Source organism: Phyllobates terribilis, unplaced genomic scaffold, assembly GCF_046119375.1.
Source record: "Phyllobates terribilis strain yellow unplaced genomic scaffold, ASM4611937v1 Scaffold_15__1_contigs__length_34870131, whole genome shotgun sequence".
Classification (NCBI taxonomy): Eukaryota; Metazoa; Chordata; class Amphibia; order Anura; family Dendrobatidae; genus Phyllobates; species Phyllobates terribilis.
In genome coordinates, this window is record NW_027362775.1 from 4,917,412 (window position 1) to 4,939,585 (window position 22,174).

The following is a 22,174-nucleotide window of genomic DNA, read 5'->3' on the forward strand; positions in this document are numbered from 1 at the left end:
AAAGACAATACCAATGCCTCTTGAAGAGCTGTGGAGTTCAGTGTGGTTGAAATTGACGGTTTCAATGCCCCTTGGAAGAGAAGTGGAGGTCACAGTAGCTTAACAAGACAGTTTTAATGCACATTGGAAGAATGGTGGAGGTCACAGTGGAATAAAAAGACAATGTCAATGCCCCTTGGAAGAGTGGTGGAGGTTAGAGTGGAATTTAAAGACAATATCAATGCCCAGTGGAAGAGATGTGGAGGTCACTGTAGCTTAGCAAGACAGTTTTAATGCCCCTTGGAAGAGTGGTGGAGGTCGCAGTGGAATAAAAAGACAATGTCAATGCCCCTTGGAAGAGAGGTGGAGGTTAGAGTGGAATAAAAAGACAATACCAATGCCCCTTGGAAGAGCTGTGGAGTTCAGAGTGGTTTAATCAGACGGTTTTAATGCCCATTGGAAGTGACGTGGAAGTCACAGTAGCTTAAAAAGACGTTTTTAATGCCACTTGGAAAAGTGGTGGAGGTCGCAGTGGATTAAAAAGACTATATCAATGCCCTTTGGAGGAGTGGTGGAGGTTGCAGTGGAATAAAAAGACAATATCAATGCCCCGTGAAATAGACATGGAGGTTACAGCAGCTTAACAAGACAGTTTTAATGCCCCTTGGGAGAGTGGTGGAAGACGCAGTGGAATAAAAAGACAATATCAATGCCCTGTGGAAGAGTGCTGGAGATTACAATGGAATAAAACGGCAATATCAATGCCTCTTGCAAGAGCTGTGGAGTTCAGTGTGGTTGAAATTGACGGTTTCAATGCCCCTTGGAAGTGACGTGGAGGTCACAGTAGCTTAAAAAGACGTTTTTAATGCCTCTTGGAAAAGTGGTGGAGGTCGCAGTGGATTAAAAAGACAATATCAATGCCCTTTGGAAGAGTGGTGGAGGTTGCAGTGGAATAAAAAGACAATATCAATGCCCCTTGAAAGAATGATGGAGGTCGCAGTGGAATAAAAAGACAATGTCAATGCCCCTTGGAAGAGTGGTGGAGGTTAGAGTGGAATAAAAAGACAATACAAATGCCCCTTGGAAGAGCTGTGGAGTTCAGAGTGGTTTAACCAGATGGTTTTATTGCCCCTTGGAAGAGATGTGGAGGTCAAAGTAGATTAACAAGTCGGTTTTAATGCCCCTTGGAAAAGTGGTGGAGGTCACAGTGGATTAAAAAGACAATATCAATGCCCCGTGGAAGACACGTGGAGGTCACAGTAGCTTAACAAGATGGTTTTAATACCCCTTGGAAGAGTGGTGGAGGTCGCAGTGGAAAAATAAGACAATTTCAATGCCCCTTGGAAGAGCTGTGGAGTTCAGAGTGGTTTAACCAGACGGTTTTAATGCCCCTTTGAAGAGACTTGGAGGTCACAGTAGTTAACAAGACTGTTTTAATGGCCTTGGAAGAGTGGTGGAGGTCGCATTGGATTAAAAAGAGAATATCAATGCCCCTTGGAAGAGTTGTGGAGGTCGCAGTGGAATTAAAAAACAATATCAATGCCCCGTGGAAGGGACGTGGAGGTGACAGTAGCTAAACAAGACGGTTTTAATGCCACTTGGAAGAGTGGTGGAGGTCGCAGTGGATTAAAAAGACAATATCAATGTCCCTTGGAAGAGTGGTGGAGGTTAGAGTGGAATAAAAAGACAATACCAATGCCCCTTGGAAGAGCTGTGGAGTTCAGAGTGGTTTAATCAGACGGTTTTAATGCCCATTGGAAGTGAAGTGGAAGTCACAGTAGCTTAAAAAGACGTTTTTAATGCCACTTGGAAAAGTGGTGGAGGTTGCAGTGGATTAAAAAGACTATATCAATGCCCTTTGGAGGAGTGGTGGAGGTTGCAGTGGAATTAAAAGACAATATCAATGCCCCGTGAAATAGACATGGAGGTTACAGCAGCTTAACAAGACAGTTTTAATGCCCCTTGGGAGAGTGGTGGAAGACGCAGTGGAATAAAAAGACAATATCAATGCCCTGTGGAAGAGTGCTGGAGATTACAATGGAATAAAAAGGCAATATCAATGCCTCTTGCAAGAGCTGTGGAGTTCAGTGTGGTTGAAATTGATGGTTTCAATGCCCCTTGGAAGTGACGTGGAGGTCACAGTAGCTTAAAGAGACGTTTTTACTGCCCCTTGGAAAAGTGGTGGAGGTCGCAGTGGATTAAAAAGACAATATCAATGCCCTTTGGAAGAGTGGTGGAGGTTGCAGTGGAATAAAAAGACAATATCAATGCCCCTTGAAAAATGATGGAGGTCGCAGTGGAATAAAAACACAATGTCAATGCCCCTTGGAAGAGTGGTGGAGGTTAGAGTGGAATAAAAAGACAATACAAATGCCCCTTGGAAGAGCTGTGGAGTTCAGAGTGGTTTAACCAGATGGTTTTATTGCCCCTTGGAAGAGATGTGGAGGTCAAAGTAGATTAACAAGTCGGTTTTAATGCCCCTTGGAAAAGTGGTGGAGGTCACAGTGGATTAAAAAGACAATATCAATGCCCCGTGGAAGACACATGGAGGTCACAGTAGCTTAACAAGATGGTTTTAATACCCCTTGGAAGAGTGGTGGAGGTCGCAGTGGAAAAATAAGACAATATCAATGCCCCTTGGAAGAGCTGTGGAGTTCAGACTGGTTTAACCGGACGGTTTTAATGCCCCTTTGAAGAGACTTGGAGGTCACAGTAGTTAACAAGACTGTTTCAATGGCCTTGGAAGAGTGGTGGAGGTCGCATTGGATTAAAAAGACAATATCAATGCCCCTTGGAAGAGTTGTGGAGGTCGCAGTGGAATTAAAAAACAATATCAATGCCCCGTGGAAGGGACGTGGAGGTCACAGTAGCTAAACAAGACGGTTTTAATGCCACTTGGAAGAGTGGTGGAGGTCGCAGTGGATTAAAAAGACATTATCAATGCCACTTGGAAGAGTGTTGGAGGTCGCAGTGGAATAAAAAGTCAATATCAATGCCCCTTGGAAGAGTGGTGGAGGTTACAGTCGAATAAAAAGACTGTATCATTGCTCCTTGGAAGAACTGTGGAGTACAGAATGGTTTAACCAGACGGTTTTATTGCCCCTTAGAAGAGACGTACAGGTCACAGTTGCTTATCAAGACTGTTTTAATGCCCCTTGGAAGAGTGGTGGAGGCCGCAGTGGTTTAAAAAGACAATATCACTGCCCCTTAGAAGAGTGGTGGAGGTTACATTTGAATAAAAAGACAATATCAATGCCCCGTGAAATAGACATGGCGGTTACCGCAGCTTAACAAGACAGTTGTAATGCCCCTTGGGAGAGTGGTGGAAGACGCAGTGGAATAAAAAGACAATATCAATGCCCCTTGGAAGAGTGGTGGAGGTTACAGTTGAATAAAAAGACAATATCAATGCCTCTTGGAAGAGCTGTAGAGTTCAGAGTGGTTTAACCATGCGGTTTAAATGCCTCTTGGAAGAGACGTGGAGTTCACAGAAGCTTATGAAGACTGTTTTAAAGCCCCTTGGAGGAGTGGCAGAGCTCGCAGTGGATTAAAAAGACAATATCAATGCCCCTTGGAAGAGTGGTGGAGGTTACAGTGGAATAAAAAGACAATATCAATGCCCCTTCGAAGACACGTGGAGGTCACAGTAGCTTAACAAGACGGTTTTAATGCCCCCTGGAGAGGTGTGGAGTGCGCATTGGACTAAAAAGACAATATCAGTGCCCCTTGGAAGAGTGGTGGAGGTCGCAGTGGAATAAAAAGACAATGTCAAAGCCCCTTGGAAGAGTGGTGGAGGTTAGAGTGAAATTACAAGACAATACAAATGCCCCCTCGAAAAGCTGTGGAGTTCAGAGTGGTTTAACCAGATGGTTTTAATGCCCCTTGGAAGAGAATTCAACGTCACAGTAGCTTAACAAGACCATTTTAATGCCCCTTGGAAGAGTGGTGGAGGTCACAGTGGAATAAAAGACAATATCAATGCCCCGTGGAAGAGTTGTGGAGGTCACTGTAGCTTAACAAGATGAGATGGTCTTAATGCCGCTTGGAAGAGTGGTGGAGGTCGCAGTGGAATAAAAAGACAATGTTAATGCCCCCTTGGAAGAGTGGTGGAGGTTAGAGTGGAATAAAAAGACATTACCAATGCTCCTTGGAAGAGCTGTAGAGTTCAGAGTGGTTTAAATTAACGGTTTTAATTCCCCTTGGAAGAGACGTGGAGGTCACAGTGGAATAAAAAAACAATATCAATGCCTTGTGGAAGAGTGGTTGAAGTCTCAGTGGAATAAAAAGACAATATCAATGCCCCTTGGAAGAGTGGTGGAGGTTACAGTGGAATAAAAAGACATTATCGATGCCCCTTGGAAAAGTGGTGGAGGTCGCAGTAGAATAAAAAGAAAATATCAATGCCCCTTACAAGAGTGGTGGAGGGTTCAGTGGAAAAAAAAGACAATATCAATGTTCCTTGGAAGAGGGGTGAATGTCGCAGTGGAATAAAAAGACAGTATCAATGTCACTTGGAAGAGTGGTGGAGGTCGCAGTGGATTAAAAAGACAATATCAATGCCCCTTGGAAGAGTGGTGGAGGTCGCAGTGGAATAAAGAGACAATATCAATGCCCCATGGAAGGTACGTGGAGGTCACAGTAGCTTAACAAGATAGTTTTAATGCACCTTGGAAGAGTGGTGGAGGTCGCAGTGGATTAAAAAGACTATCAAATCCCCTTGGAAGAGTGGTGGAGTACGCAGTGGAAAAAAAAGACAATATCAATGCCCCTTGGAAGAGTGGTGGAGGTTACAGTTGAATGAAAAGACAATATCAATGCCTCTTGGAAGAGTTGTGGAGTTCAGAGTGGTTTAACCATGCGATTTAAATGCCCCTTGGCGGTGAGGTGTAGGTCACAGAAGCTTATAAAGACTGTTTTATAGCCCCTTGAAGGAGTGGTAGAGGTCGCAGTGGATTAAAAAGACAATATCAATGCCCCTTGGTAGAGTGGTGGAGGTTACAGTGGAATAAAAAGACAATATCAATGCCCCTTGGAAGAGTGGTGGAGCTTACAGCGGAATAAAAAGACAATATCAATGTCCCTTGGAAGAATGGTGGAGGTTACAGTGGAATAAAAAGACAATATCAATGCCCCTTGGAAGAGTGGTAGAGGTTCCAATTAATTAAAAAGACAATATCAATGCCCCTTGGAAGAGACGTGGAGGTCACAGTGGAATAAAAACACAATATTAATGCCTCTTGGAAGAGTGGTGGAGGTCGCAGAAAAATAAAAAGACAATTTCAGTGCCCCTTGGAAGAGTGGTGGAGGTTAGAGTGGAATAAAAAGACAATATCAATGCCCCTTGGAAGACCTGTGGAGTTCACGGTGGTTTAACCAGAATGTTTTAATGCACCGTGGAATAGACTTGGAAGTCACAGTAGCTTAACAAGACGGTTTCAATGCTTCTTGGAAGAGTGATGGAGGTCGCAGTGGATTAAAAATACAATATCAATGCCCCTTGGAAGAGTGGTGGAGGTTACAGTTGAATAAAAAGACAATATCAATGCCCTGTGTAAGAAACTTGGAGGTCACAGTAGCTTAACAAGACGGTTTTAATGCCCCTTGGAAGAGTGATGGAGGTCGCAGTAAAATAAAAAGACAATATCAATGCACTTGGAAGAGTGCAGAAGGTTACAATGGAATAAAAAGACATTGTCAATGCCCCTTGGAAGAGCTGTGGAGCTCAGAGCGGTTTAACCAGTTGGTTTTAATGCCCCTTGGAAGCGACTTGGAGGTCACAGTAGCTTAACAAGACGGTTTTAATTGCCCCTTGGAAGAGTGGTGGAGGTCACAGTAGAATAAAAATACAATATCAATGCCCCTTGAAAGAGTGGTGGAAGTTACAGTGAAATAAAAAGACAATATCAATGCCCCTTGGAAGGTCTGTGGAGTACAGAGTGGTTGTACCAAATGGTTTTAGTGCCCGTTGGAAGAGACGTGGAGGTGACAGAAGCTTAACAAGATGGTTTTAATGCCCCTTGGAAGAGTGGTGGAGGTCGCAGTGGATTAAAAAGACAATATCAATGAACCTTGGAAGAGTGGTGGAGGTCGCAGTGGAATAAAAAGACAATATCAATGCCTCTTGGAAGAGCTGTGGAGCTCAGAGTGGTTTAACCAGACGGTTTTATTGCCCCTTGGAAGAGACGTGGAGGTCACAGTAGCTTATCAAAACTGTTTTAATGCCCCTTGGAAGAGTGTTGGAGGTCGCAGTGGATTAAAAATACAATATCAATACCCCTTAGAAGAGTGGTGGAGGTCGCAGTGGAATAAAAAGACAATATAAATTCCACTTGGAAGAGATGTGGAGGTCGCAGTGGAATAAAAAGACAATATCAATGCCTCGTGGAAGAGACTTGGAGGTCACAGTATATTAACAAGATGGTTTTAATGCCCCTTGGAAGAGAGGTGGAGGTCGCAGTGGAATAAAAAGACAATATCAATGCCCCTTGAAAGAGATGTAGAGGTAGCAGTGGAATAAAAAGACAATATCAATGCCTCGTGGAAGAGACTTGGAGGTCACAGTATATTAACAAGTTGGTTTTAATGCCCCTTGGAAGAGAGGTGGAGGTCGCAGTGGAATAAAAAGACAATATCAATGCCCCTTGAAAGAGTGGTGGAGGTTACAGTGGAATAAAAAGACAATATCAATGACCCTTGGAAGAGTGGTGGAGGTCGTAGTGGAATAAAAAGACAATATTAATGCCCCTTGGAAGAGTGGTGGAGGTCGCAGAAAAATAAAATGACAATATCAATGCCCCTTGGAAGAGTGGTGGAGGTTACAGTGGAATAAAAAGACAATATCAATGCCCCTTGGAAGAGCTGTGAAGTTCACAGTGGTTTAACCAAAAGGTTTTAAGTCACTGTGGAATAGACGTGGAGTTCACAGTAGCTAAACAAGACGGTTTTAATGCTTCTTGGAAGAGAGATGGAGGTCGCAGTGGATTAAAAAGACAAAATCAATGCCCCTTGGAAGAGTGGTGGAGGTTAAAGTGGAATAAAAAGACAATATCAATGCCTCTTGCAAGAGCTGTGGAGTTCAGAGTGGTTTAAATTGACGGTTTTAATGCCCCTTGGAAGAGAGGTGGAGGTCACAGTAGCTTAACAAGAAGGTTTTAATGCCCCTTGGAAGAGTGGTGGAGGTCGCAGTGGATTAAAGAGACATTATCGATGCCCCTTGGAAGAGTGGTGGAGGTCGCAGTGGAATGAAAAGAAAATATCAATGCCCCTTAGAAGAGTGGTGGAGGTTACAGTGGAAAAAAAAGACAATATCAATATTCCTTGGAAGAGGGTTGAAGGTCGCAGTGGAAAAAAAGACAATATCAATGACCCTTGGAAGAGTAGAGGAGGTCGCAGTGGATTAAAAAGACAATATCAATGCCCCTTGGAAGAGTGGTGGAGGTTACAGTGGAATAAAATGACAATATCAATGCCCCTTGGAAGAGTGGTGGAGGTCGCAGAGGAAAAAAAAGACCATATCAATGCCCCTTGGAAGAGTGCTGGAGGTTACAGTTGAATAAAAAGACAATATCAATGCCTCTTGGAAGAGCTGTGGAGTTCAGAGTGGTTTAACCATGCGGTTTAAATGCCCCTTGGAAGAGACGTGGAGGTCATAGAAGCTTATCAAGACTGTTTTAAAGCCCCTTGGAGGAGTGGCAGAGGTCGCAGTGGATTAAAAAGACAATATCAATGCCCCTTGGAAGAGTGGTGGAGGTTACAGTGGAATAAAATGACAATATCAATGCCCCTTGGAAGAGTGGTGGAGGATACAGTGGAATAAAAAGACAATATCAATGTCCCTTGGAAGAATGGTGGAGGTCGCAGTTGAATAAAAAGACAATATCAATGCCCCTTGGAAGAGTGGTGGAGGTTCCAATAAATTAAAAAGACAATATCAATGCCCCTTGGAAGAGATGTGGAGGTCACAGTGAAATAAAAAGACAATATTAATGCCCCTTGAAAGAGTGGTGGAGGTCGAAGTAAAATAAAAAGACAATATCAATGCCCCTTGGAAGAGTGATGGAGGTTAGAGTGGAATAAAAAGACAATATCAATGCCCCTTGGAAGAGCTGTGGAGTTCACAGTGGTTTAACCAGAAAGTTTTAATGCACCGTGGAAAAGACGTGGAGGTCACAGTAGCTTAACAAGATGGTTTCAATGCGTCTTGGAAGAGTGATGGAGGTCGCAGTGGATTAAAAAGACAATATCAATGCCCCTTGGAAGAGTGGTGGAGGTTACAGTGGAATAAAAAGACAATATCAATGCCCTGTGTAAGAATCTTGGAGGTCACAGTAGCTTAACAAGACGGTATTAATGCCCCTTGGAAGTGTGATGGAGGGCGCAGTAAAATAAAAAGACAATATCAATGCACTTGGAAGAGTGCAGAAGGTTACAATGGAATAAAAAGACATTGTCAGTGCCCCTTGGAAGAGCTGTGGAGCTCAGAACGGTTTAACCAGATGGTTTTAATGCCCCTTGGAAGAGACTTGGAGGTCACAGTAACTTAACAAGACGGTTTTAATGCCCCTTGGAAGAGTGGTGGAGGTCACAGTGGAATAAAAATACAATATCAATGCCCCTTGAAAGAGTGGTGGAAGTTACAGTGAAATAAAAAGACAATATCAATGCCCCTTGGAAGAGCTGTGGAGTACAGAGTGGATTAAGCAAACGGTTTTGTGCCCCTTGGAAGAGTTGTGGAGGTCACTGTAGTTTAACAAGATGGTCTTAATGCCGCTTGGAAGAGTGGTGGAGGCCGCAGTGGAATAAAAAGACAGTGTCAATGCCCCTTGGAAGAGTGGTGGAGGTTAGAGGTAAGACAATACCAATGCTCCTTGGAAGAGCTGTAGAGATCAGAGTGGTTTAATTTACCGTTTTAATGCCCCTTGGAAGAGACGTGGAGGTCACAGTGGATTAAAAAGACAATATCAATGCCCCTTGGAAGAGTGGTGGAGTTCGCAGTGGAATAAAAAGAGAATATCAATGCCCCGTGGAAAGGATGTGGAGGTCACAGTAGCTTAACAAGACGGTTTTAATGCCCCTTGGAAGAGAGGTGGAGGTCGCAGTTGTTTAAAAAGACAATATCAATGCCACTTGGAAGAGAGGTGGAGGAAGCAGTGGACTAAAAAGTCCATATCAATGCCCATTGGAAGAGTGGTGGAGGTTACAGTTGAATAAAAAGACAATTTCAATGCTCCTTGGAAGAACTGTGTAGTACAGAATGGGTTAACCAGACGTTTTTATTGCCCCTTGTAAGAGACGTAGAGGTCACAGTAGCTTATCAAGACTGTTTTAATGCCCCTTGGAAGAGTGGTGAAGGTCGTAGTGGTTTAAAAAGACAATATCACTGCCCGTCAGAAGAGTGGTGACGGTTACATTGGATTAAAAAGACAATATCAAAGCCTCTTGCAGGAGCTGTGGAGTTCAGAATGGTTTAAATTGTCAGCTTTAATGCCCCTTGGAAGAGAAGTGGAGGTCACAGTAGATTAATAAGATGGTTTTAATGCCACATGGAAAAGTGGTGGAGGTCGCAGTGGATTAAAAAGACAATACCAATGCCCCGAGGATGAGTGGTGGAGCTCGCAGTGGAATAAAAAGACAATATCAATGCCCCTTGGAAGAGTGGTGGAGGTTACAGTGGAAAAAAAAGACAATATCAATGCCCCGTGGAAGAGATGTGGAGGTCACTGTAGCTTAACAATATGGTTTTAATGCCCCTTGGAAGAGTGGTGGAGGTCGCAGTGGAATAAAAAAACAATGTCAATGTCCCTTGGAAAAGTGGTGCAGGTTAGAGTGGAATAAAAAGACAATATCAATGACCCTTGGAAGAGCTGTGGAGTTCAGAGTGGTTTAACCTGATGGTTTTGATGCCCCTTGGAAGAGAAGGCGACATCACAGTAGCATAACAAGACTGTTTTAATGCCCCTTGGAACAGTGGTGGAGTTCGCAGTGGAATAAAAAGGCAATAATAATGCCCCTTGGAAGAGCTGTGGAGTTCAGAGTGGTATAACCAGACGGTTTTAACGCTCCTTGGAAGAGACGTGGAGGTCACAGCACGTTAACAAGACGGTTTTAATGCCCCTTGGAAGACTTGTGGAGTTCGCAGTGGATTAAAAAGACAATATCAATGCCCCTTGGAAGAGTGGTTGAGGTCGCAGTGGAATAAAAAGACAATATCAATGCCCCGTGGAAGGGAAGTGGAGGTCACAGTAGCTTAAAAAGAGGGTTTTAATGCCCCTTGGAAGAGTGGTGGAGGTTGCAGTGGATTAAAAAGACAATATCAATGCCCATTTTAAGTGTGGTAGAGGTCGCAGTGGAATAAAAAGAGAAAATCAATGACCCCTTGGAAGAGTGGTGGAGGTTACAGTGGAATAAAAAGACAATATCAATGCCCCAAGGAAGAGTTGTGGAGGTCACTGTAGCTTAACAAGATGGTCTTAATGGCCCTTGGAAGAGTGGTGGAGGTTGCAGTGGAATAAATAGACAATGTCAATGATCCTTGGAAGAGTGGTGGAGGTTAGAGTGGAATAAAAAGACAATACCAGTGCTCCTTGTAAGAGCTGTGGAGTTCAGAGTGGTTTAAATTGACGGTTTTAATGCCCCTTGGAAGAGTGGTGGAGGTCGCAGTGGAAAACAGAGACAATATCAATGCCCCTTGGAAGAGTGGTGGAGGTTACTGTCGAATAAAAAGACAATATCATTGCCTCTTGGAAGAGCTGTGGAGTACAGGGTGGTTTAACCAGATGGTTTAATGCCCCTTGGAAGAGATGTGGAGGTCGCAGTGGAATAAAAAAACAATATCAATGCCTCGTGGAAGAGACTTAGAGTTCACAGTAGCTTAACAAGATGGTTTTAATGCCCCTTGGAAGAGAGGTGGGGATCGCAGTGGAATAAAAAGACAATATCAATGCCTCTTGGAAAAGCTGTGGAGTACAGAGTGGTTTAACCAGACGGTTTAATGCCCCTTGGAAGAGACGTGGAGGTCACAGTAGCTTATTAAGACTGTTTTAATGCCCCTTGGAATAGTGGTGGAGGTCGCAGTGGATTAAAAAGACAATATCAATGCCCCTTAGAAGAGTGGTGGAGGTCGCAGTGGAATAAAAAGACAATATCAATTCGGCTTGGAAGAGATGTGGAGGTCGCAGTGGAATAAAAAGACAATATCAATGCCACGTGGAAGAGACTTGGAAGTCACAGTAGCTTAACAAGATGGTTTTAATGCCCCTTGGAAGAGAGGTGGAGGTCGCAGTGGAATAAAAAGACAATATCAATGCCCCTTGGAAGAGTGGTGGAGGTCGCAGTGGATTAAAAAGACAATATCAATGCCCCTTGGAAGAGTGGTGAAGGTCGCAGTAGAATAAAAAGACAATATCAATGCCCAGTGGAAGGGACATGGAGGTCACAGTAGCTTCACAAGACAGTTTTAATGCCCCTTGGAAGAGAGTTGGAGGTCGCAGTTGATTAAAAAGACAATATCAATGCCCCTTAGAAGAGAGGTGGAGGTCGCAGTGGAATAAAAAGACAATATCAATGCCGCTTGGAAGAGTGATGGATGTTGCTTTTGAATAAAAAGACAATATCATTGCCTCTTGTAAGAATTGTGGAGTTCAGAGTGTTTAACCAGATAGTTTTAATGCCCCTTGGAAGAGACAAGGAGGTCACAGTAGCTTAACAAGACTGTTTTAATGCCCCTTGGAAGAGTGGTGGAGATCATTGTGGATTTAAAAGACAATATCAATGCCCCTTAGAAGAGTGGTGGAGGTCGCAGTGGATTAAAAAGACAATATCAATGCCCCTTGGAAGATTGGTGGAGGTTACAGTGGAATAAACAGACAAAATCAATGCCCCTTTGAAAAGTGGTGGAGGTTACAGTGGAATAAAAAGACAATAACAATGCCCTGTGTAAGAAACTTGGAGGTCACAGTAGCTTAACAAGACGGTTTTAATGCCCCTTGGAAGAGTCGTGGATGTCGCAGAGGAATAAAAGGACAATATCAATGCACTTGGAAGAGTGCAGAAGATTACAATGGAATAAAAAGACATTGTCAATGCCCCTTGGAAGAGCTGTGGAGCTCAGAGGGGTTTAACCAGACAGTTTTAATGCCCCGTGGAAGAGACTTGGAGGTCGCAGTAGCTTAACAAGACGGTATTAATGCCCCTTGGAAGAGTGGTGGAGGTCGCAATGGAATCAAAAGACAATATCAATGCCCCGTGGAAGGGAAGTGGAGGTCACAGTAGCATAACAAGACGGTTTTAATGCCCATTGGAAGAGTGGTGGAGTTCGCAGTGGATAATAAAGACAATATCAAAGCCCCTTGGAAGAGCTGTGGAGCTCAGAGCGGTTTAACCAGACGATTTTAATGCCCCTTGGAAGAGACTTGGAGGTCACAGTAGCTTAACAAGATGGTATTAATGCCCCTTGGAAGAGTGGTGGAGGTCGCAATGGAATCAAAAGACAATATCAATGCCCCGTGGAAGGGACGTGGAGGTCACAGTAGCATAACAAGACGGTTTTAATGCCCATTGGAAGAGTGGTGGAGTTCGCAGTGGAAATAAAGACAATATCAAAGCCCCTTGGAAGAGATGTGGAGGTCGCAGTGGAATAAAAAGACAATATCAATGCCTCGTGGAAGAGACTTGGAGTTCACAGTAGCTTAACAAGATGGTTTTAATGCCCCTTGGAAGAGAGGTGGGGATCGCAGTGGAATAAAAAGACAATATCAATGCCTCTTGGAAGAGCTGTGGAGTACAGAGTGGTTTAACCAGACGGTTTAATGCCCCTTGGAAGAGACGTGGAGGTCACAGTAGCTTATTAAGACTGTTTTAATGCCCCTTGGAAGAGTGGTGGAGGTCGCAGTGGATTAAAAAGACAATATCAATGCCCCTTAGAAGAGTGGTGGAGGTCGCAGTGGAATAAAAAGACAATATCAATTCGGCTTGGAAGAGATGTGGAGGTCGCAGTGGAATAAAAAGACAATATAAATGCCTCGTGGAAGAGACTTGGAGTTCACAGTAGCTTAACAAGATGGTTTTAATGCCCCTTGGAAGAGAGGTAGAGGTTGCAGTGGAATAAAAAGACAATATCAATGCCCCTTAGAAGAGTGGTGGAGGTTACAGTGGAATAAAAAGACAATATCAATGACCCTTGGAAGAGTGGTGGAGGTCTCAGTGGAATAAAAAGACAATATTAATGTCCCTTGGAAGAGTGGTGGAGGTTACAGTGGAATGAAAAGACAATATCAATGCTCCTTGGAAGAGCTGTGGAGTTCACAGTGGTTTAACCAGAAGGTTTTAAGGCACCATGGAATAGACGTGGAGGTCACAGTATCTAAACAAGACGGTTTTAATGCTTCTTGGAAGAGTGATGGAGGTCACAGTGGATTAAAAAGACAAAATCAATGCCCCTTGGAAGAATAGTGGAGGTTACTGTGGAATAAAAAGACAATATCAATACCTCTTGCAAGAGCTGTGGAGTTCAGAGTGGTTTAAATTGACGGTTTTAATGCCCCTTGGAAGACAGGTGGAGGTCACAGTAGCTTAACAAGACGGTTTTAATGCCCCTTGGAAGAGTGGTGGAGGTTACAGTCGAATAAAAAGACAATATAAATGCCTCTTGGAAGAGATGTGGAGGTCGCAGTGGAATAATAAGACAATATCAATGCCTCGTGGAAGAGACTTGGAGGCCACAGTAGCTTAACAAGATGGTTTTAATGCCCCTTGGAAGAGAGGTGGAGGTCGCAGTAGAATAAAAAGACAATATCAATGCCCCTTGGAAGAGTGGTGGAGGTCGCAGTGGATTAAAAAGACAATATCAATGCCCCTTGAAAGAGTGGTGAAGGTCGCAGTGGAATAAAAATACAATATCAATGCCCATTGGAAGGGACGTGGAGGTCACAGTAGCTTCACAAGATGGTTTTAATGCCCCTTGGAAGAGAGTTGGAGGTCGCAGTTGATTAAAAAGACAATATCAATGCCCCTTGGAAGAGAGGTGGAGGTCGCAGTGGAATAAAAAGACAATATCAATGACCCTTGGAAAAGTGGTGGAGGTCGCAGTGGAATAAAAGGACAATATTAATGCCGCTTGGAAGAGAGGTGGAGGTCGCAGTAAAATAAAAAGACAATATCAATGCCCCTTGGAAGAGTGGTGGAGGTTACAGTGGAATAAAATGACAATATCAATGCCCCTTGGAAGAGCTGTGGAGTTCACAGTGGTTTAAACAGAAGGTTTTAAGGCACCGTGGAATACATGGGGAGGTCACAGTAGCTAAACAAGACTGTTTTAATGCTTCTTGGAAGAGAGATGGAGGTCGCAGTGGATTAAAAAGACAAAATCAATGCCCCTTGGGAGAGTGGTGGAGGTTACAGTGGAATAAAAAGACAATATCAATGCCTCTTGCAAGAGCTGTGGAGTTCAGAGTGGTTTAAATTGACGGGTTTCATGCCCCTTGGAAGAGACGTGGAGGTCACAGCAGCTTAACAAGACGGTTTTAATGCCCCTTGGAAGAGTGGTGGAGGTCGCAGTGGATTAAAAAGACATTATCGATGCCCATTGGAAGAGTGGTGGAGGTCGCATTGGAATAAAAAGAAAATATCAATGCCCCTTAGAAGAGTGTTGGAGGTTACAGTGGGAAAAAAAGACAATATCAATGTTCCTTGGAAGAGGGGTGAAGGTCGCAGTGGAATAAAAAGACCATATCAATGTCCCTTGGAAGAGTGATGGAGGTCGCAGTGGATTAAAAAGACAATATCAATGCCCCTTGGAAGAGTGGTGGAGGTCGCAGTGGAATAAAAAGACAATATCAATGCGCCGTGGAAGGGACGTGGAGGTCACAGTAGCATAACAAGACGGTTTTAATGCCCATTGGAAGAGTGGTGGAGTTCGCAGTGGATAATAAAGACAATATCAAAGCCCCTTGGAAGAGCTGTGGAGCTCAGAGCGGTTTAACCAGACGGTTTTAATGCCCCTTGGAAGAGACTTGGAGGTCACAGTAGCTTAACAAGACGGTATTAATGCTCCTTGGAAGAGTGGTGGAGGTCGCAATGGAATCAAAAGACAATATCAATGCCCCGTGGAAGGGACGTGGAGGTCACAGTAGCATAACAAGACGGTTTTAATGCCCATTGGAAGAGTGGTGGAGTTCGCAGTGGATAATAAAGACAATATCAAAGCCCCTTGGAAGAGTGGTGGAGGTCGCAGTGGAATAAAAAGACAATATCAATTCCCCTTGGTAGAGATGTGGAGGTCGCAGTGGAATAAAAAGACAATATCAATGCCTCGTGGAAGAGACTTGGAGTTCACAGTAGCTTAACAAGATGGTTTTAATGCCCCTTGGAAGAGAGGTGAGGATCGCAGTGGAATAAAAAGACAATATTAATGCCTCTTGGAAGAGCTGTGGAGTACAGAGTGGTTTAACCAGACGGTGTAATGCCCCTTGGAAGAGACGTGGAGGTCACAGTAGCTTATCAAGACTGTTTTAATGCCCCTTGGAAGAGTGGTGGAGGTCGCAGTGGATTAAAAAGACAATATCAATGCCCCTTAGAAGAGTGGTGGAGGTCGCAGTGGAATAAAAAGACAATATCAATTCGGCTTGGAAGAGATGTGGAGGTCGCAGTGGAATAAAAAGACAATATAAATGCCTCGTGGAAGAGACTTGGAGTTCACAGTAGCTTAACAAGATGGTTTTAATGCCCCTTGGAAGAGAGGTGGAGGTTGCAGTGGAATAAAAAGACAATATCAATGCCCCTTAGAAGAGTGGTGGAGGTTACAGTGGAATAAAAAGACAATATCAATGACCATTGGAAGAGTGGTGGAGGTCGCAGTGGAATAAAAAGACAATATTAATGTCCCTTGGAAGAGTGGTGGAGGTCACAGTAAAATAAAAAGACAATATCAATGCCCCTTGGAAGAGTGGTGGAGGTTACAGTGGAATAAAAAGACAATATCAATGCCCCTTGGAAGAGCTGTGGAGTTCACAGTGGTTTAACCAGAAGGTTTTAAGGCACCATGGAATAGACGTGGAGGTCACAGTATCTAAACAAGACGGTTTTAATGCTTCTTGGAAGAGTGATGGAGGTCACAGTGGATTAAAAAGACAAAATCAATGCCCCTTGGAAGAATGGTGGAGGTTACTGTGAAATAATAAGACAATATCAATACCTCTTGCAAGAGCTGTGGAGTTCAGAGTGGTTTAAATTGACGGTTTTAATGCCCCTTGGAAGACAGGTGGAGGTCACAGTAGCTTAACAAGACGGTTTTAATGCCCCTTGAAAGAGTGGTGGAGGTTACAGTCGAATAAAAAGACAATATCAATGCCTCTTGGAAGAGATGTGGAGGTCGCAGTGGAATAATAAGACAATATCAATGCCTCGTGGAAGAGACTTGGAGGTCACAGTAGCTTAACAAGATGGTTTTAATGCCCCTTGGAAGAGAGGTGGAGGTCGCAGTGGAATAAAAACACAATATCAATGCCCCTTGGAAGAGTGGTGGAGGTCGCAGTGGATTAAAAAGACAATATCAATGCCCCTTGAAAGAGTGGTGAAGGTCGCAGTGGAATAAAAAGACAATATCAATGCCCATTGGAAGGGACGTGGAGGTCACAGTAGCTTCACAAGACGGTTTTAATGCCCCTTGGAAGAGAGTTGGAGGTCGCAGTTGATTAAAAAGACAATATCAATGCCCCTTGGAAGAGAGGTGGAGGTCGCAGTGGAATAAAAAGACAATATCAATGACCCTTGGAAGAGTGGTGGAGGTCGCAGTGGAATAAAAGGACAATATTAATGCCACTTGGAAGAGAGGTGGAGGTCGCAGTAAAATAAAAAGACAATATCAATGCCCCTTGGAAGAGTGGTGGAGGTTACAGTGGAATAAAATGACAATATCAATGCCCCTTGGAAGAGCTGTGGAGTTCACAGTGGTTTAAACAGAAGGTTTTAAGGCAACGTGGAATATACGGGGAGGTCACAGTAGCTAAACAAGACTGTTTTAATACTTCTTGGTAGAGAGATGGAGGTCGCAGTGGATTAAAAAGACAAAATCAATGCCCCTTGGGAGAGTGGTGGAGGTTACAGTGGAATAAAAAGACAATATCAATGCCTCTTGCAAGAGCTGTGGAGTTCAGAGTGGTTTAAATTGACGGGTTTAATGCCCCTTGGAAGAGACGTGGAGTTCACAGCAGCTTAACAAGACGGTTTTAATGCCCCTTGGAAGAGTGGTGGAGGTCGCAGTGAATTAAAAAGACATTATCGATGCCCCTTGGAAGAGTGGTGGAGGTCGCAGTGGAATAAAAAGAAAATATCAATGTCCCTTAGAAGAGTGTTGGAGGTTACAGTGGGAAAAAAAGACAATATCAATGTTCCTTGGAACAGAGGTGAAGGTCGCAGTGGAATAAAAAGACCATATCAATGTCCCTTGGAAGAGTGATGGACGTCGCAGTGGATTAAAAAGACAATATCAATGCCCCTTGGAAGAGTGGTGGAGGTCGCAGTGGAATAAAAAGACAATATCAATGCCCCGTGGAAGGGACGGGGAGGTCACAGTAGCTTAACAAGACGGTTTTAATGCCCCTTGGAAGAGTCGTGGATGTCGCAGAGGAATAAAAAGACAATATCAATGCACTTGGAAGAGTGCAGAAGGTTACAATGGAATAAAAAGACATTGTCAATGCCCCTTGGAAGAGCTGTGGAGCTCAGAGCGGTTTAACCAGACGGTTTTAATGCCCCTTGGAAGAGACTTGGAGGTCACAGTAGCTTAACAAGACGGTTTTAATGCCCCTTGGAAGAGTGGTGGAGGTCGCAATGGAATAAAAAGACAATTTCAATGCCCCGTGGAAGGGACGTGGAGGTCACAGTAGCATAACAAGATGGTTTTAATGCCCATTGGAAGAGTGGTGGAGTTAGCAGTGGATAAAAAAGACAAGATCAAAGCCCGTTGGAAGAGTGGTGGAGGTCGCAGTGGAAAACAGAGACAATATCAATGCCCTTTGGAAGTGTGGTGGAGGTTACAGTTGAATAAAAAGACAATATCAATGCCTCTTGGAAGAGCTGTGGAGTACAGAGTGGTTTAACCAGATGGTTTAATGCCCCTTGGAAGAGGCGTGGAGGTCACAGTAGCTTATCAAGACTGTTTTAATGCCCCTTGGAAGGGTGGTGGAGGTCGCAGTGGAGTAAAAAGACAATATCAATGCCCCTTGGAAGAGATGTGGAGGTCGCAGTGGAATAAAAAGACAATATCAATGCCTCGTGGAAGAGACTTGGAGTTCACAGTAGCATAACAAGATGGTTGTAATGCCCCTTCGAAGAGAGGTGGAGGTCGCAGTGGAATAAAAAGACAATATCAATGCCCCTTGGAAGAGTGGTGGAGGTTACAGTGGAATAAAAAGACAATATCAATGCCCCTTGGAAGAGTGGTGGAGTTCACAGTGGTTTAACCAGAAGGTTTTAAGGCACCGTAGAATAGACGTGGAGGTCACAGTAGCTAAACAAGACGGTTTTAATGCTTCTTGGAAGAGTGATGGAGGTCACAGTGGATTAAAAAGACAAAATCAATGCCCCTTGGAAGAATGGTGGAGGTTACAGTGGAATAAAAAGACAATATCAATGCCTCTTGCAAGAGCTGTGGAGTTCAGAGTGGTTTAAATTGACAGTTTTAATGCCCCTTGGAAGATAGGTGGAGGAAACAATAGCTTAACAAGACGGTTTTAATGTCCCTTGGAAGAGTGGTGGAGGTTACAGTGGAATAAAAAGACAATATCAAAGCCTCTTGGAAGAGCTGTGGAATTCAGAGTGTTTTAACCAGACGGTTTTAATGCCCCTTGGAAGAGACGTGGAGGTCACAGTAGCTTATCAAAACTGTTTTAATGCCCCTTGGAAGAGTTGTGGAGGTCGCAGTGGATTAAAAAGACAATATCAATGCCCCTTAGAAGAGTGGTGGAGGTCGCAGTGGAATAAAAAGACAATATCAATTCCCCTTGGAAGAGATGTGGAGGTCGCAGTGGAATAAAAAGACAATATCAATGCCTCGTGGAAGAGACTTGGAGTTCACAGTAGCTTAACAAGATGGTTTTAATGCCCCTTGGAAGAGTAGTGGAGGTTACAGTGGAAAAAAAAGACAACATCAATGCCTCTTGCAAGAGCTGTGGAGTTCAGAGTGGTTTAAATTGACGGGTTTAATGCCCCTTGGAAGAGACGTGGAGGTCACAGTATCTTAACAAGATGGTTTTAATGCCCCTTGGAAGAGAGGTGGAGGTCGATGTGGAATAAAAAGACAATATCAATGTCCCTTGGAAGAGTGGTGGAGGTCGCAGTAAAATAAAAAGACAATATCAATGCCCCTTGGAAGAGTGGTGGAGGTTACAGTGGAATAAAATGACAATATCAATGCCCCTTGGAAGAGCTGTGGAGTTCACAGTGGTTTAACCAGAAGGTTTTAAGGCAACGTGGAAGAGACATGGAGGTCACAGTAGCTAAACAGGACGGTTTTAATGCTACTTGGAAGAGAGATGGAGGTCGCAGTGGATTAAAAAGACAAAATCAATTCCCCTTGGAAGAGTGGTGGAGGTTACAGTGGAATAAAAAGACAATATCAATGCCTCTTGCAAGAGCTGTGGAGTTCAGAGTGGTTTAAATTGACGGGTTTAATGCCCCTTGGAAGAGACGTGGAGGTCACAGTAGCTTAACAAGACGGTTTTAATGTCCCTTGGAAGAGTGGTGGAGGTCACAGTAAAATAAAAAGACAATATCAATGCCCCTTGGAAGAGTGGTGGAGGTTACAGTGGAATAAAAAGACAATATCAATGCCCCTTGGAAGAGCTGTGGAGTTCACAGTGGTTTAACCAGAAGGTTTTAAGGCACCATGGAATAGACGTGGAGGTCACAGTATCTAAACAAGACGGTTTTAATGCTTCTTGGAAGAGTGATGGAGGTCACAGTGGATTAAAAAGACAAAATCAATGCCCCTTGGAAGAATGGTGGAGGTTACTGTGGAATAATAAGACAATATCAATACCTCTTGCAAGAGCTGTGGAGTTCAGAGTGGTTTAAATTGACGGTTTTAATGCCCCTTGGAAGACAGGTGGAGGTCACAGTAGCTTAACAAGACGGTTTTAATGCCCCTTGAAAGAGTGGTGGAGGTTACAGTCGAATAAAAAGACAATATCAATGCCTCTTGGAAGAGATGTGGAGGTCGCAGTGGAATAATAAGACAATATCAATGCCTCGTGGAAGAGACTTGGAGGTCACAGTAGCTTAACAAGATGGTTTTAATGCCCCTTGGAAGAGAGGTGGAGGTCGCAGTGGAATAAAAACACAATATCAATGCCCCTTGGAAGAGTGGTGGAGGTCGCAGTGGATTAAAAAGACAATATCAATGCCCCTTGAAAGAGTGGTGAAGGTCGCAGTGGAATAAAAAGACAATATCAATGCCCATTGGAAGGGATGTGGAGGTCACAGTAGCTTCACAAGACGGTTTTAATGCCCCTTGGAAGAGAGTTGGAGGTCGCAGTTGATTAAAAAGACAATATCAATGCCCCTTGGAAGAGAGGTGGAGGTCGCAGTGGAATAAAAAGACAATATCAATGACCCTTGGAAGAGTGGTGGAGGTCGCAGTGGAATAAAAGGACAATATTAATGCCACTTGGAAGAGAGGTGGAGGTCGCAGTAAAATAAAAAGACAATATCAATGCCCCTTGGAAGAGTGGTGGAGGTTACAGTGGAATAAAATGACAATATCAATGCCCCTTGGAAGAGCTGTGGAGTTCACAGTGGTTTAAACAGAAGGTTTTAAGGCAACGTGGAATATACGGGGAGGTCACAGTAGCTAAACAAGACTGTTTTAATACTTCTTGGAAGAGAGATGGAGGTCGCAGTGGATTAAAAAGACAAAATCAATGCCCCTTGGGAGAGTGGTGGAGGTTACAGTGGAATAAAAAGACAATATCAATGCCTCTTGCAAGAGCTGTGGAGTTCAGAGTGGTTTAAATTGACGGGTTTAATGCCCCTTGGAAGAGACGTGGAGTTCACAGCAGCTTAACAAGACGGTTTTAATGCCCCTTGGAAGAGTGGTGGAGGTCGCAGTGAATTAAAAAGACATTATCGATGCCCCTTGGAAGAGTGGTGGAGGTCGCAGTGGAATAAAAAGAAAATATCAATGTCCCTTAGAAGAGTGTTGGAGGTTACAGTGGGAAAAAAAGACAATATCAATGTTCCTTGGAACAGGGGTGAAGGTCGCAGTGGAATAAAAAGACCATATCAATGTCCCTTGGAAGAGTGATGGACGTCGCAGTGGATTAAAAAGACAATATCAATGCCCCTTGGAAGAGTGGTGGAGGTCGCAGTGGAATAAAAAGACAATATCAATGCCCCGTGGAAGGGACGGGGAGGTCACAGTAGCTTAACAAGACGGTTTTAATGCCCCTTGGAAGAGTCGTGGATGTCGCAGAGGAATAAAAAGACAATATCAATGCACTTGGAAGAGTGCAGAAGGTTACAATGGAATAAAAAGACATTGTCAATGCCCCTTGGAAGAGCTGTGGAGCTCAGAGCGGTTTAACCAGACGGTTTTAATGCCCCTTGGAAGAGACTTGGAGGTCACAGTAGCTTAACAAGACGGTTTTAATGCCCCTTGGAAGAGTGGTGGAGGTCGCAATGGAATAAAAAGACAATTTCAATGCCCCGTGGAAGGGACGTGGAGGTCACAGTAGCATAACAAGATGGTTTTAATGCCCATTGGAAGAGTGGTGGAGTTAGCAGTGGATAAAAAAGACAAGATCAAAGCCCGTTGGAAGAGTGGTGGAGGTCGCAGTGGAAAACAGAGACAATATCAATGCCCTTTGGAAGTGTGGTGGAGGTTACAGTTGAATAAAAAGACAATATCAATGCCTCTTGGAAGAGCTGTGGAGTACAGAGTGGTTTAACCAGATGGTTTAATGCCCCTTGGAAGAGGCGTGGAGGTCACAGTAGCTTATCAAGACTGTTTTAATGCCCCTTGGAAGAGTGGTGGAGGTCGCAGTGGAGAAAAAAGACAATATCAATGCCCCTTGGAAGAGATGTGGAGGTCGCAGTGGAATAAAAAGACAATATCAATGCCTCGTGGAAGAGACTTGGAGTTCACAGTAGCATAACAAGATGGTTGTAATGCCCCTTCGAAGAGAGGTGGAGGTCGCAGTGG